The following is a 16,157-nucleotide window of genomic DNA, read 5'->3' as shown; positions in this document are numbered from 1 at the left end:
TATTTCCAGCTGTTTGCAGACTCTATTTTCCAGTTTATAGACTATTTCCACTTGATGGCCAACTATACCCAGAAAAATCCATGCAGCTGGAACAGAATCCATCCTTCTACCTTATGCCTCCCTTGCCTTACAGGCCCTGTACCCCGATGCTTTCTGCATCTCCTGTTTCTAGGGTGTGCTGGCTGCCTTGAGCACTCCTCAGGTCCTAGAGTTCCCTAGGCAGCACGGGAGACCCAAGGGCAGCATGGTATCTCTATGGACTAGCTGGCTCCTTCTAGGTGCATGAGGGCCTCTGGGCAGGAAGCCAGCCTTAGCTCTGCCTGGGCCTCAGTTCTCACTCATGTTCAAGGATGGTCCCGGCCATGGGCAAGGCAGATGAAAGATCCCAGTCTTAGAATTCTCCGGCTGAAGACTTGGGCTGACTTCCATAAGCCTACTGTTGAGCAGTCACATTTCAAATATACGAGTTAGACCAGGCCTCATGAAGAAGGAGGTGAGCTAAACACAGGGCCCATCCTCCAGAGGTCACCACACAGCTGCAGAGACAGACTAGTATGCCACAGTTACTAGCTGGTCAGAGTGATGGCGCTGCAAGGTGCTGAAGACACACAGGAGGGAGTCCTGCTCTGGTATATAGGACACCAGGGAGCACAGATCCTGCTCAGCCTCCCAGCACCCACACTTGATCCTGATCCAGGTGGCTCAGGTGTGCATAGGGTTGCATTCCTAGCCCCCAATGCCAGACTTTTCCAATAGAATCACACAATGCAGATTTACTGAGCACCTGCTGGGCACAGTTCTAGGCACTAGGATACCACAGTGAAGAACGGAATTATCAGGAGCAAAGGTTAAGTAATCAGACTGCCTGCATTCCAAACCTGGTATCACCACTTACTAGCTATGTGACCTTGAACAAAACACTTTACGTCTCTAAGCCTTGAATTCTCCATCTGTAAAATGGGAACAGAGAATGTTAAAGGAAAACGGGTTCTGTGTTAAATTAAGCATGTATATTATGGAGTGGAATGCAAAACACCATTTAAAATGCTTAGATAGAATAAAAGCATTCAAAGCAACGTCACACTGTTGGCCAGCCACCTTGGACTTCAATTCTAGCCTAAAGGGATACAGGACAGAGCCACATTCCCCCTCTTGTGCAAGTGGCATGGAATAAATGGCCCCACAAGAATTTGCAGACATCTAGTGACAGAAAGGATATGCTGATTTTTCAGTGGCCCAGGAAGTGGATAGGCCCCCATCTGAGAGAGATTTGAAAGGACACAGTTAGGTAAAGCTCAGTGTTTGCTTGGCAGTCATTTCTTCAAAGGCCTCCCTATCAGACATATTGCCTCTGGCAAAGAACACAAGAGTCCTGTGGACACTCCCACTTGATGACATCACTTCCCCGTTTAAACTCTTCAGTGGCTGCCCACTGCAGCCAGAAAGAAATCTAAAATCCTTTGCATGGTCTGCCAAGCCCTCGGTCACACAGCCCCCTCCTTTGCTGTATTACAGACACTGTGGTTTTCTGTTACATTCTGGGGCAGTCCAGGCTCCTCCAAACTCACAACTTAATACATATTGCTGCTAAGTGGCAGGGGCAAGATGCTGTGGGGTGGGAGTCTGGGGGTGGTAAGTGACTCCAAAGATTCCCTGTTGTTTGACCACTATGGAATCTACCACCTCTAAACACAATATGCAGCCCACAAACACTTGCTCATTATGAGTTCTGATTAAGAGAAAAACGCATCACCTTCCTAAAAAGTAGGAGCCTAGAAAGCTCCAGAGGAATCAACCATCCCCAATCTGAACATCTAATTCATCTCTCATTCTAGGAAACAAGGCCCTGGTGACTCTCAGGCTGACCTCTAAAGAGTTTGTGTGGCCTCAACATATGAGTAATAAATAGAGTAAGTTTCCCACTACATCACGCCTGGAGTAGAACACTGGTCTCTGGGGAGATCTCACTTCTTCCAGCTTTCACAGCTAACATCTGAGAATCCCCAAATCCCAGAGAAACAGACTTTGTTTTCTGCCAATACTACTTCTAATAAATAAGAATAAAACTATCAAGTGAAAGCATGGGCCATGTGTACCCCCAAAGAAGTGGACCAGATTGATCCTATCCAGGAAGAACATCAGTAGAAAAGAGTCAATTCCAGGTAACTCTTAAGGCAATAGGCTGCCAGGCACTGTGGCTTAGGCCTGTGATCCCAGCACTTTGGGAGGCCGAGGCAGGCGGATCACTTGAGGTCAGGAGTTCAAGACTAGTCTGGCCAACATGGTGAAACCCTGTCTCTATTAAAAATACAAAAATTAGCCAGGCCTGGTGGCACAGGCCTGTAATCCCAGCTCCTTGGGAAGCTGAGATGGGAGAATCTCGTGAATGTGGGAGGTGGGGATTGCAGTGAGCTGAGATCACATCACTGCACTCCAGCCTAGGTGACAGGGCAAGAACCTGTCTCAAAACAAAACAAAACAAAACAGCAACAGGCTTGCATTAGACCTTCTTACTTGTCAGCAGATGACAAGCAGAAATATGTCATAAGTAGACTCAAAATATCACAGTTAAAGTCTCCTTTAGTTACTAGTGACATATTATCATTTCTGATTCATCTAAATGAAGATCATCATTAGTTGTGTTCTGATCGTTAAGGTTTTACTACTTGGTGCTGTAGTCAAAATAATCAGTTTTTAAAATACAAATTAAATATTAGTAGAAAAAAATCAGCTGAGAATGACTGCTAATATTTTGTTGAAGATTTCTGCATTTACAGTCATAAGAAACACTGGTTTATAGTTTCTTTTCTTACAATGGTGTTGATATTGAGACAGTGCTAATCTCGTGAGTTGAGAGTACTCCTTCTTCTGCTTTCAGAAAGGATTTGTTTAGATTTTGTGTTATTTATTCAATTTCTTCATTAATATAGGGCTATTCTGATTATCTCTTTCTTCTTCAATAAAGTTTGTTAATTTGTGTCTTTCAAGGAATTTGTCCATTTAAGTTGTTAAATGTATGGGCATAAAGTTGTTCATATACTCTATCATCCTTTTATTAACTGTAGCAATGTCCTTTTATACCTGGAATTGGCAATTTGTGTCTTCTATTTTACTCGATCAGTCTGACTAGAAATCTATCAATTTTATTTTAGCCTTTTTCGAGTATCAGCTATCGATTTCATTAGAGGTTTTTTCCCACTGTTCTTCTGATTTCTATTTCATTATTTTCTTTCTTCTGTTTGCTTTGAGTTTAGTTTGTTCTTCTAGCTTCTTCAGGTAGAAATTTAAATGATTTGAGAACCGTCTTGTTTCTAATAGAAGTATTTAATGCTATAAGTTCATCTCTAAGTACTGCTTCAGCTGCTTCCTGTAAATTTTGATATATTGTGTTTTCATTTTCATTTATTTGAAAATTTTATTAATATTGAATTCAGGGGGAATAACTTAACCTTGTGATTATTTTTTTGACCCATGATTTATTAAAGTGTATAGTTTCCAAATATTTAGAGATGTTCCAGATATCTTTCTGTTACTAATTTCTAATTTAATTTCTTTGTGGTCAGAACATATACTTTATCAAACCTTTTAGATTTATTAAGGCTTATTTTATGGCCCAGAATATGGCTTATCCTGGTGAATGTCTCATGTACACTTTAAAAGAACATGTATTCTGCTGTTATTGAGTGCCTGTTCTATAAATATCAAATACCCACTAGATCAAATTTAATAATAGTGGTGTCCAGGTCTTCTATATTCTTACAGACTTTCCATTTACTTGTTCCATAGATAGTGTGAAAGGAGAGTTGAAGTCTCCAACTATTATAGTGGATTTGTATATTTCCTATTTCATCTGTATGAGTTCCTGCTTTAGGTGCTTTGAAGTTCTCTTGTTAGGTATGCTTACATTTGGGATTGTTGTGGCTTCTTGGTGTATTGACCTTTTATTGCTATGTAATCTCTCTCTTCATCCCTGTCAATATTCCTTGTTTTAAAGTCTACTTTTCTGATATGAATATGGCCATCTTGGGTTAGTGAATGGTGTATCTTTTTCCATCCTTTTATTTTTAACCTATCTATGTAGAATTTCTTATAGATATACTTGCATCTGGCTTATATGCAATCTGACCATTGTCTTCTAATTGCTATGCATTCACTGCATTTTTCACCTCTATGACATCACAACTTACTCTTCAGTGGCACTAGAACTAAAGACCTCAGGGAGGTTCTGACGTCATCTTGAACTCTTTGATAAAAAGCATTCTTCTACAAATGCCAAAGATATCTCCCAGTGGTGCCAAAAACCCCTCCTCGTTTTTGCCAAGTGTCATTTAATTAAAATAAACTACGATTTCTAATTGAGGAGTAAGTACTCTTCATTCCAAATATCTTTAATTTTCAAAACAAAACCTTTACAGTCATTTGTTTAAATTGTCTATTTCAAAGAAAACTGAGTAAGAAAATATGTAGTACTGTTCCCAAATAATGATTTTGTTGTTTTAAGCAAGAGAATTCTCACTACAGACTTAAGAGATTCACAAATGTTAATGTAGTTTTGTTTTTCAATATTGAAGCTCAAAAGAACAGCTAATCTATATGAAAATATTATCTATTTTGGCTGAAACGTCCCTTAAAATGCTTTTCTTTCTAATTCCCTACAGTATAAAGTACAAGAGAAGGTCTCGATCAGAAATCCTACCATGTGCCATCTGTTACATTGTAACTTTTTTAAATCCTTCATACAAATGGCTGGCAGTGATATTTCATTTTTTTGACAGATACCTTCTCCTGAGCTACTGCCAACCTTTGATATTTATAAGCATTCAATATTTTAACAAATGTTATTCATTAGTCTCTATATCACATGAGAGCAATACTAGAGTCATCATTATGAAATAAAAATAACAAAATATTTATTTAAAGGAATATTACTCTGGAGTACCGTCTTTGGAAAGACAATTCCATAATACATTCTCTCTCTACAAAGAACAATACTGTGGTGTAAAATGAAATCATAGTGCTTTATTGAAACTCAAAGTTGCGTGTTATGTTTAAAACAGTGGTACCAAAAGGCCTCTCTGCCTAACCTATCTTACTCTGTTGATTCATAACATACATTTTAAGAGACACCTCAGTCTACCTAGAGGCTTAGGAAGGATTAAGACGCAAGGATGTTTGTAAATGACATATAATTTGTCATTTTACAAAAGGTACAATTTCTGCTGGTAGAAGAGAATCCAGCAGGCATTTCACTATGTCAGACATCATGCCCAAACCAGCAACTTTGATGTGACAGCCCTTTGATGTGGTTCAAGAGAGGCCCACACAGGCCAAAGGAGAAGCACTTCCTCCCACAACCCAGTCCTGGGTTCCTTGCTGCAGGATTAACAATGCCATGGGAGGTGTCGTCTGGAGCTTTATCTGCGGGTAACATTCCAAGTTCAAGAAACGAGGCATTCCATTTGTGTTGCATCCAAGTTTCACCACACAGAAACTTCACCAAGGCTGTGCAGGCCTCTCCTTCAGCTGAGATTAGAATGTGAAGGGCTCACCCAGGAACGGTACCTGGCCTGCCAGATTCCCAAGGATATTCTTTACATCACTGTTGGATCCATATCCTATGGAACTCCAATCACCACTTCTGTAGAAGCAGCCTGTCTATGTGGATTCAGGTAATTTCAGTCTGGGTTACGTAGGTGTGTGCAGGGATTCCTCGAGGTAGAATGACTGACAGATGTCATGCTCCCTAGTTCTGCAATCCAGTTCTCTACACTGCAGGCTGTGCTCGCTGTGTGGGTCTCCCACATGTATATGTGTGTCTGTGTGTGTGCAGATGCATGTGCACATATGACTTCAATCTGTGGTTGGCACAGCCTAGTTGCAGGTCCACTGACCCTCCAGCTACCTGCAATACACTGTATAGACTGTCCTAACAGCTCCTGAATCTCACAGAAAGGAATTCAAGTGTGCCCACTGCCTGAAAATCAGGCAAAGCAAAATGAAGTAGATTCCACATGTGGTGCAGAAGGGAACTGGAGACTACCCTAAGCCAGCAGAAGGGCAGCTGCAGAGGCTTCACCTATATGTGAATCTCAAACTTTTCCCATGAGCTCGCAGAGATTCTCCTTGCTCCTCTTTGCTCACCTTGGCCATGATCACATGTCAGTGAGGGTGGTACGGCTCCAATCAGGGGAGGTTGCAGGCGAACAGATGGTTCCTGCCATCCCAGACTCAGCTGGAGAGCTCTAAATCAGAGCATCAAGGAAAAAGAGGTGCCTGAGCAATCAAGAGATTACACGTGAGTCCCTTCCTGGTGAATGTCAAAAAAGCATAAAAAGGCCGGGCACAGTGGCTCACACCTGTAATCCCAGCACTTTGGGAGGCCAGGGCCAGCAGATCACTTGAGCCAAGAAATCTGAGACTAGACTGAGCAACCTGGCGAAATCCTGCCTCTACAAAAAAAAAACAAAAACAAAAAAACAAAAATTAGCCAGATGTGGTGGCTTGCGCCTATAGTCCCAGCTACTCGGGAGGTTGAGTGGGAGGACTGCTTGAACTCAGGCGGTCAAGGCTACAGTGAGCTGTGATCATGCCACTGTACTCCAGCCTTGGTGACACAGCGGAGGTGACAGGGCTGTCACATCAAAGTTGCTGGTTTGGGCATGATGTCTGACATAGTGAAATGCCTACTGAATCATCTTCTACCAGCAGAAATTGTATTTCTTTCTCAAAAAAAAAAAAAAAAAAAAAAAAAAAGGTTTAACTGTAAAACTCAAAGCAGAAATGTGGAGCTGAGATCAAACTGGAGTCATTAAGATTTGCCTTTCTCCTGAAGCTCTGGGACTGCCAGGTGGGAGGTGTGCAAAGAGGTCCCCCCAGCACAGCCCCAAGGGCTGGCCAGTAGCCAATGAGAGCTAAGGCTGCAGAAGGTCCTGGGGAAGAAGTAGTGCTGACTGCTGATTCCAGCAGCTGGGGAGAAGCTGGGGGCAGGCTGATTATACATCCCTTACTTTTAGGTTAAGTACAGCTTGCGTTTGGCCAATAAATAAATGAAGAAATATATGCATTTATTCTCCCACCACTTCCAAATTAAATCTGCCTGGAGTATAATCATTTGGGTAGCATTAACCTTTGAGTAAATGCAATTAGAAGCCTATCTTTGGTAACGACAAGAAGGTGTAATCAGAACATTATTTGTGGAAGTCTTTGGAACTGCCCCTTTATCCTTTCTTGCCATGTTTTTTGCCTTTTAAAATGAACTATGTCCCTTTAATAGTTGCAATCATGTATTATACTGTAAACTAGCTTGTAATAACAAGAGTAGAGGGCAAAGCATAGGAGACCCCTGGGGACCATTCCTGCCTTGTCTCAAAACCCGTGTGGCCCACAAAGATCAGTGCTGAAAAGTATAGCCAAAGGGGTGCTATGTTCCCTGTTCAGCCAAGAGCACAATGAAGAAAACTTCAGTGTGTGGGAAAAGAAAGACCAGAACATTAATTAGAAGGGCCCAGTGAGAAAAATGAGAACCAATTTACATCAGTGAAAGAATATATAGGGGGAGGAACCAAAATCCCCTTTGAGAAGGGAAGTAGGGGAGTGAAAGATACATCTACAGTATCATGCTCTGGGGCCTACAAAAATCGCTGACTATGAGACTAATAATTACAGCACACGCTTCTCTCATCAGGGGTCAAACACATTAACCAAGATCCCAGTGGGAAAACCTGGACCAGGGCCCCAGAGCCTCTCCTCTGCTCAGGAGGGACAATAACTTTCCTTTTTCCCCTGGGCTGCTGCAAAGTATACCACATTTCAAGAGGAGATTTATTCATAGGCGCAATGTCCGGGCCTACATTGAAAGTCTGTTGGCAGCAGCTACTGACGATACAACCATCATGGTTTTTCAGGTGCAGCCATGAGAAATTAGCTCCTTATCTGCCAGGCATTTAGCTGTGTGCCATCTGCTCTTCAGACACCAGTCAGAGAGAGCCGGGAAGCACACAACCCAAGTTACTATCAGCACTAAGTGAGGCAAGAGAGTTGGACTCTAGACCTTCTTCTCATCAACTCAAATGTGCCACGTGACAAACGAATCCCCAGGAAGCATGGCTCATTTCAACCTGCAGCCCCACTCCATTATTACCTGCTGATGTTTTAAAGAGAAAATGTGGCATTGTGAAAACTTTATTTTACAGTGAAAAAACTGCTTGGTCAGACTTTGAAAATCTTATTTTCCAGTGATTTTGAAGTTTGTTGGAGTTATGGCCTCCATATACAAGCTGTAAAAAAAAAAAAAAAAAAATTCAGATACACAAGATTTTAATACAGTTTCAGGGATATGGATGCCCAGAAACTTCCTGTGGTCTTTCAGGGCATTCTATGAACTGCAGGGTAAAAATCATTGATCTAATCCAACATCTTCATTGAACAGGTGAAGAAATATAGGCAGAGAGGTGCCATAAATGCTGGCCCCAGAGCTGGGACTGGAGGCTCAAGGAAATGCGGAAGAGTAACTGAAAATGGCTAACAGAAATTGAATTGGCTATATGATGTGATTGTACAATAAAAATAAGGTAAACAACCGAGCCACTGAAACTCACTCACATCCTAGCCATGACATTTATGCCACCGTGTAAATTCAGAGACAAAACACACACATGCCAAAGCAAAGGCTTTGCTTTTGAGAAATCTGACTCATCCCTTTTGTCTGTGGGGATGACTGTGAGTAGTGGAGGCTTGAGGTACCCCCCAGTTAGCCGGAGGATGAGGAGGCTACATGTGAACAATGACAAGGTCATGAGAGCTGGTAAGACATAAGACTGCTTAAGAACTTATTGAAATCCCAATTCCCTTGGATTACAATCACATTTTAAATACTTATGAGTACATAAACCCTACAATAGTCTTAATGATTATCTACTAAGTAGGTGCTATGCTGAGCATGAGGTGATAATTGTAAATGAAGACAGTCTCAGTCGTTGGTTTATCAGTTGTAACAAATGTACCACATTCATGCAAGATTTTGCTAATGGGAAATTGGGGGAGGTTGAGGGGATATATGGGAACAAATTTTTGCCCAATATTTTTTTCCGTAAAATTTGGCCTATTTGGGGAGACAGACATGTCCACAAACCACGGCAATGTCATGTGAGAAGGTGATGGTAACACTAAGGGTTCCCAGAGGAAGAAGTGGCAGAACCCGTGAGCCTGGGGCTGGAGAGTGGAGGTTCGGATGAGGTGACATGGAACAAAATGAACCACAGTGAGAAATGCTGTGCAAAGAGGGAAATGGAGGAAGAGAAAATAGTGTCCGCAGCATCTAATATTTCAATAAATGATTTAAGTTTTAAGACCATGTGGAGGACTGGAAAGAACACGGGAGGGTCAGATATCATCCAGATTCCCAACTCCCTCAACATCTGGCCTGGTCACAGCTTTACAGGTTAGCCAAACCCAAGAACATTCTGGAGTCTTGCTTTCTGTAAATAGGCCCGGCCTCCCAAACACACAGCCCTACTCTACCGTGTTAATTTGGACACACTGTCAAAGAAGATGTGAAAATCATATCCATATTCATAAATGCCAAAACTTCAAAGCATCCAAGATGCTCCCCCACAAAGTAGGTGAAGATACACAAACTAGTACATCTATACAATTGAGTGTTTATTATTCATCAATAAAAAGAAATGAGTTGTCAAGCCACAAAAAGACAAAGAAGAAATGTAAATGCATGCTGATAAGTGAAAGAAGCCAGTCTGAAAAAGGCTACATACTACACATACATAGTCAACTCCATGACATTTTGTAAGTAGCATAACCGTGGAGACTGTAACAAGATCAGTGGTTGCCTGGGGTTTGGAGGCAGGAGGGAAGGATGAACAAATGGTCCACAGGGGATTGTTTGGGCAGTGAAACTCTTATTCTGTATGATACTGTAATGGCGGATAGTACCATTATACATTTGTCAAAACCCACAGAATATACACCATAAAGAGTGAACTCTAATGTAAACTATGGACTGCACTTAATAACTATCTACCAATATTGGTTTATCAATTGTAACAAATGTATCACATTCATGCAAGATGTTACTAATGGGAAATTGGGGAAGGTTGAGGGGGTATATGGGAACAAATTTTTGCCCAATATTTTTTTTCTGTAAAATTTAAACTACTCTTCCCCAAAATGAAGTCTGCTTAAAAAATTATGTCCAAAGGCAAGCCCACAGGAAGTGGGAGAGCCCCCAGGCTCACGGAGAGCACAACTCTTTACAACCCCTTCTGCAAACACATGCAGCCCCAGGCCTGGGACTTGGCATTTTCTGCCATGAATCATTGCTCATCTGTTCATGCACACTTCTGTGATCTCCCCAGACCAGGGCCAGCTCTCATCCACAGTGGTTTCCCTCCAGCCCCTGGCAGTGTCTGGCTGGGGTAGGTGCTTGGTGTTCGTGACTGATGGGCAAGTGCATGTGTTCTAAGGCCTGGGTTAACCCGGGATTCCATAGATGAGTTTCAGACACATCTGTGTCGACTCTGAGTTCCTAAAGGGAAGGGCACAAGTAATTTTTAGGACATTGGACATTCCAGATGCTTCTTTGTCACCTTCAGCAGGCAATCCTAACTTCTCCTGTCTTTCCTTCTTTCAAACAATCACTGACCATTTATTCTGCAACAAGGGCTATGCCAGACGGGAGAGTAAAATGATGCATGGGACAGAGCACAAGTTTCCAGGAAGCTTAGAGTTGGCAGAGAAGATGATTTGTTAACAATGAGGACAGCCCAGTATTGCAGGAGCTGGAACCCAGAAAGGTGCCAAACAAAGGAGCCCTCCCCACTTATTGTAGGAGGCAAATGGCCTCAAAGAGCTACTCACCAAGAGGGTGCAAAAGACTTTAAGTCATAAAATTATGTATGTGGTTGCTTGGCTGTCATAACCATCTGCTGAGCCCCACCCAGCTCCACACCCATTTGGGTCTGGTTACCTTGGGACCCACTAGCCCCATCCTCCTCATCTTCACTGAGGAAGAAAGCCCAAGCAAAGCCATTTATACCTCTATTCTGAATTAGTTCATAGGAAACTATTTTTCCCTCTGAATTGGAGGGAGTGGGTCAGCTTTGGGGCCCCAGCAAAGTCCACCTCCATTTGCTCCCATCTTTGCAATTCCAAAATTGTCCCTTTGTGGAAGCAAAAGGGCCCAAGTCAGCTGATGAAGGCCACTTAATAGATCCAAATGCTGTTTCAAACCTGCCATTTTCCCTCCCACAATCAAAGAATGGTAGAGAGTAAAGGGTCCTCGGAGACCTCCCTCTGCAGAGAACTTGAACTGCTCACCCAAGCCATGGAAGACCTGTGCACAGGTGCCCGGGGGAGGCAGCGCCGGGATGCTGCTCCTCTAAAAAGGCTGCTGACCTAGGTAATCAGATCAGTGGCATCTCAAACGCTGTACAACTGCCTCGAAGCAGCCAGCAGTGTGAAAAACAGGTGACCAGGGATTTACTTCCGGTCTCCCTCTTCGGTCTCTATCTCAGGGATGTCTCTCTGGGCCCTGAAAATGGCTTGGCCAACTGCCCTCCTCCCTTCTCCCTCTCTTTCTTTCTACATTTCTTTCTTTCTTTGTTCTCTTCTCACATAATTAGGGATCTGGAGAACCTTAAGGTATTTTCTTTAGTGATGGACTTTTATAATTCTTTTTCTTAATATCCATATTAAGTTGAAATATTTGAATTACATATTTTCTCAAGACTCATGTATTCCTTTTTCTAGTTCTATTTTTAACATTATTTATTTTTTGAGAGAGGGTCTCACTCTGTCACCCAGGCTGGAGTGTGGTAGTATGAACATGGCTCACTGCAGCCTCCACCTCCCGGGCTCGAGTGATCCTCCCACTTTAGCGTCCCAAGTAGCTGGGACCACAGATGTCCACCACCATGCCTGGCTAATTTTTAAATTTTCTATAGAGACAGGATCTCGCTACGTTGCCAGGCTACTCTCAAACCACTTGGCTTGTGTTGTGATTACAGGAGTGAGCCGCCGCACCCATCCTGGTTCTCTTTTAAAAACAACAAACAGCACACACCCCTGAGTTGGTTTTGTTTGTGAACAGGGCATCCCTCTCCTGAGATGGCCATGGCGCAATGGCTGTCACTGCCCTGCAGCTGGCCCTACTCACCCCCTACTGGCAGGGCACAAAAAGAAAGGAGGCTTCCTAAACAAACAAACCCATTCTCTCGCACTCCTCTAGAAGCATCCAGGGCTCCTGGTAGCATCCACAGGAAACCATCCCTTCCAGTTGTGAGGAAGGTGTGAGGCCCACCTCTCTGGGGAGAACATTTAGGAGACAAAAACCACCCTAGCACAAGGGCTGGAAACCACAACCACGTACCACCCAGCCAGCCCCACACAGCAAAAACTACTTAGCCCTCTTATGGAGGCACCCACTGCAGCCAGGACTGATCCAGTGTTGGCCTCTACTAAGCATCCCATATTCTCCAATCTCAGCTCAAACGACCTGCCACCCTTGGCCTCTGACCCTGTCTCCCACCTGCTCTTGGAGGGGGGGTGCATTTTCTCCACTTCACCTATGGCACCAGCTGTCAAAGTCCTCACCCTGACACTGTACCTGTGCCTGTTTTGCACTTTGACTTCAGGAACCATTGTGCCATGGCCTTGGACAATACCACCATCCAGACTCCTAAACTCATATTTGCATTTCAGAAGAAATTCCTCTCTGCACCTCAGTTTTCTGATCAGTAAAACAGGATTTTAAATACACATTCCAACATTCTGAAGCCATGTGATGACGAACATGATCACGTTGGAAATGCATCTGGCACAAGCTAGGTACTCAGTAAAGACTACTTTTCTTTCTCTCTTCAGCCCCTAAGGCCTCAATGACATTTCCAAAAAAATACCTAATGCCCTCCACACAGTGAATAGTCAGTCCCTTCCTGGGCACTGCACTCAGGGTTATGGCATGCCTCCTGTCATCTGTCAGGTCTTCCTAACCAGGTGGTGAGACAGGCTCCCGAGCTCAGACAGCCCCAGCTGGGCCCTGGGGGTCCCTCTCCAAGGCACAATCACCCCCCCAAAGAAAGTACCTCTTCCTTCCTGGGGTCAATGCCTGTTGACAGGGAAGATGTTCACCCTCTCTGCCCTAAACACTTTGAGAAAAAAGAAATGAGTATCTACTCCTTGGAGAGGAGATAAGGATCATTAGCTGGGGTCAAAAGGGAACAACCCAGCATCAATCATGTCACTGTGCAGAGATGGTAAAACTCAGCAGTTCACCTGCCCCACCCCATGGGGCCAGGGTTCTTCCTTTAAATATTCTTCAAGATGAAAACAGTCACAAATCTATGGCAAGTATCCTATAAAGCAAAGAAAATTGCATCAGAAAAAAGAATGGGTATTTCAAACAACTGTTTTGATGGGAGTTTATTCAGTAACGAATAGGGAAAAGAACAACAGTAAAAGAATGCATAGTGGCATTTTTACAAGTTTGGTACAGCTTAAAGTGGTTTTGTCTCATAACAAATTCACACCTAGCCTAAGGTTTGTACACATTAAACGGACAAGCTGCGTGCGGATCCTCCATGGCCTCCTGACACTTTCCTCTGTATTTACTTCCAGGCTGTGTGTCCTATGGTAAGGAGGGCTAAGCCAAGAGTGACATGCAGTTCCAGCAAGTTGTCTCAGTGAAAACAAAAAAAAAAAAAATGCAAAAAAATACATAAGGTCTCTTCCCCTTTGTTGTGACAGTTTGGTGAGTCCAACACATTTGAGGACCTCACTAGGAAACAATGTGGGTGTAGCTTCAAAGTTCTGCCAGACTTCAATTGCAGAAAAGAAAGAGAACCTGGGGTTAGAACCTCAGCTAAATAAGTATTTTTGAGCCTAATACCTAACCAGAGTATATTTCCTGATGAAACTGACCATTTCCCTCTGTCATCTCCCATGGAATAACAGAGTTACAGAAGGGCCCATACAGAGAAGTGGGCAGGGTGCAGAGGGAGGACCACCAGCAACAGGCTCAGGGTACAGTGGGGTGACCATAGCTCAGGCACTTACTGCCTGTGTGCTTTTGGGCAAGAACCTTAATATCTCTGGGCAACGTTTTGCATGTTACAGTGTTAGAATGGCTAACCATAAAAAGAATGGTCATACAAGCTTATGGAGAACCTGGAACAACTGGAACCTCATGCTCTGCTGGTGGGATGTGAGATGCTGTAACTTCTCTAGAAAGCAGTTTGATGGTTGCTTATCAAGTGAAATATACACCTACTGTTTGACCCAGCAATTCTACTTCTGGGACTTTTCCCAAGAAAAATGAAAATTTACACACACAAAAACATTTCACCAAGATTCAAGGAGGCTTTATTCAGAATGATTTTTAGAAACACCCTACTGGAAACAACTGTCCATCAGTTGGCAAACAGATAAACAAACTGTGGTACATTCATACAAGAGTGCACTAATCAGCAATACAGACTACTGACACATGCAGCCCAGATGAATTCTAACAATATTATGCTAAATGAAATAAGCCAGACACAAAAGAACAGACACTGCATGATTCCATTCATATGAAGTTTTAGAAAAGACAAATCTGATCTATAGTGACAAAGCAGACCAGTGCTTGCATAGATTGGGAATAGCAGAGATTGATAGGGAAAATGCATGAAGGAACCTATGTGAAAATATTTTTTGTCTTGCTTGAGATAGAGTATATAGCTGTCAAAAGTTGAACTGGATTTAAAATGTGTGCATTTTATTGAATGTTAATTATTCCTCAATAAGGTTGACAAAAGGAAGGTTGATTCTAGAGGGTCTATAATTCAGTTTTAGTTCTAATTCTTAAATATTGACCTTAAATAACTTAAATATTGACCTTCAATAACTTCCTAGATAATACCATTCATAAGATGTTATACAAACTTACAAAGGAATCACTATAAAACATTTTTTGGGCTGGGCACAGTGGCACACGCCTTTAGTCCCAGCTACTCAGGAGGTTGAGTTTGGAGAATGGCTTGAGCCCAGGAGATTGAGGCTGCAGTAAGCTATAATGCACTACTGCACTCCAGGCTGGGAGACAGAGCAAGACCCTGTTTCAAGAAAAAAAACAAAAACATAAACATTCTATGAATATAACGCAACACAAAAATCATTACTGACCATGAATGCATTGAGATAGAGTACAGATAACGTGAGCTGGTGACACAAAAACTGAACACCAAATGTAACCCCCGTGTGTTGTGATTGGGAGAGGAGAAGCCAGTTGGGGCCAAAGTGGTGAATGTAAACAGAACCATCCAGGAGAGAGCCAGTGCTGCACTCAGTGACCAATGGGAAAATGGAGGAAGTTCTGTTGTGTTCACTACCAGCTGCTAAGTATACAAAGATGAGCAAAAAATGTGGTGGTGTTGAGGAACTTAGAGTCTAACAGGAAAGACAGAGTCCCAGGTAGATACGTGCAGCCTAAAGCAGGTATTTAGTTATTATTTATTTATAGGTATTTTTTATTATGAGTTAGTTATTCAGGTGAATAAAGGCAGGTGCAGTTTTCCAGGCTGAGGGAACACATACAGTAGACACCAAAGAGTGAGACAGCCTGGCATTGCTGGGAACCTTTGTGGTCCTATGATGGGCAGCATCATTTCTTTCCTCTGCATGAGACACAGGCTGACTCCTGGAATAGTTAATAATCACCCTCATGGTAGGTCGGCTCAGCAATGCTTTCCTGATGTTTCCTCAACCAACGCAATGTTGCCCATTATGTATCATGCTCTGTGCTAGGTTTCAGGTTCATCTAGCATGTGGTGTCTTGACATGATAATGCCACTTGTCACCAAAAGGAAGAACACCAAGGGTGCTCTTCTCACAAGCTCCACTGGTACTCCATTGGGGTCTACTTGTTTCACCTGAGTCAGTTCACAGAGAAAACTGCTGGGGCAGCCCCTGGACTTTCATAGAATGGCAGGGAGCAGGGGCTGGGAGCTACTAAGAGAAACCACTACAGACCCTAAGGGTGGGCGCATGCTCACAGGCTTGCTGGCACACATGTTCACCCTCCCTCCCTCCCTTTCTGAGTGGCTTCATCAATTCACACTGAGGTCTAAGCCAAGGGAGCCTTTGCAAGAAAGACTCACAACCACAGG

The 16,157-nt window shown here is 43.0% G+C and overlaps 1 protein-coding gene across 9 annotated transcripts in view; it reads right to left on the bottom strand.

Annotated features, from left to right (window-relative positions):
- FHOD3 (formin homology 2 domain containing 3) overlaps nucleotides 1-16,157 on the bottom strand; it is a 486,695-nt gene that overhangs the window by 277,084 nt on the left and 193,454 nt on the right. The window lies entirely within an intron of this gene.

The sequence above is a fragment of the Papio anubis genome, chromosome 19 (assembly GCF_008728515.1).
Source record: "Papio anubis isolate 15944 chromosome 19, Panubis1.0, whole genome shotgun sequence".
Lineage (NCBI taxonomy): Eukaryota > Metazoa > Chordata > Mammalia > Primates > Cercopithecidae > Papio > Papio anubis.
Note: the sequence above shows the minus strand (reverse complement) of the source record. Positions and strands in the feature narration are given on the sequence as shown.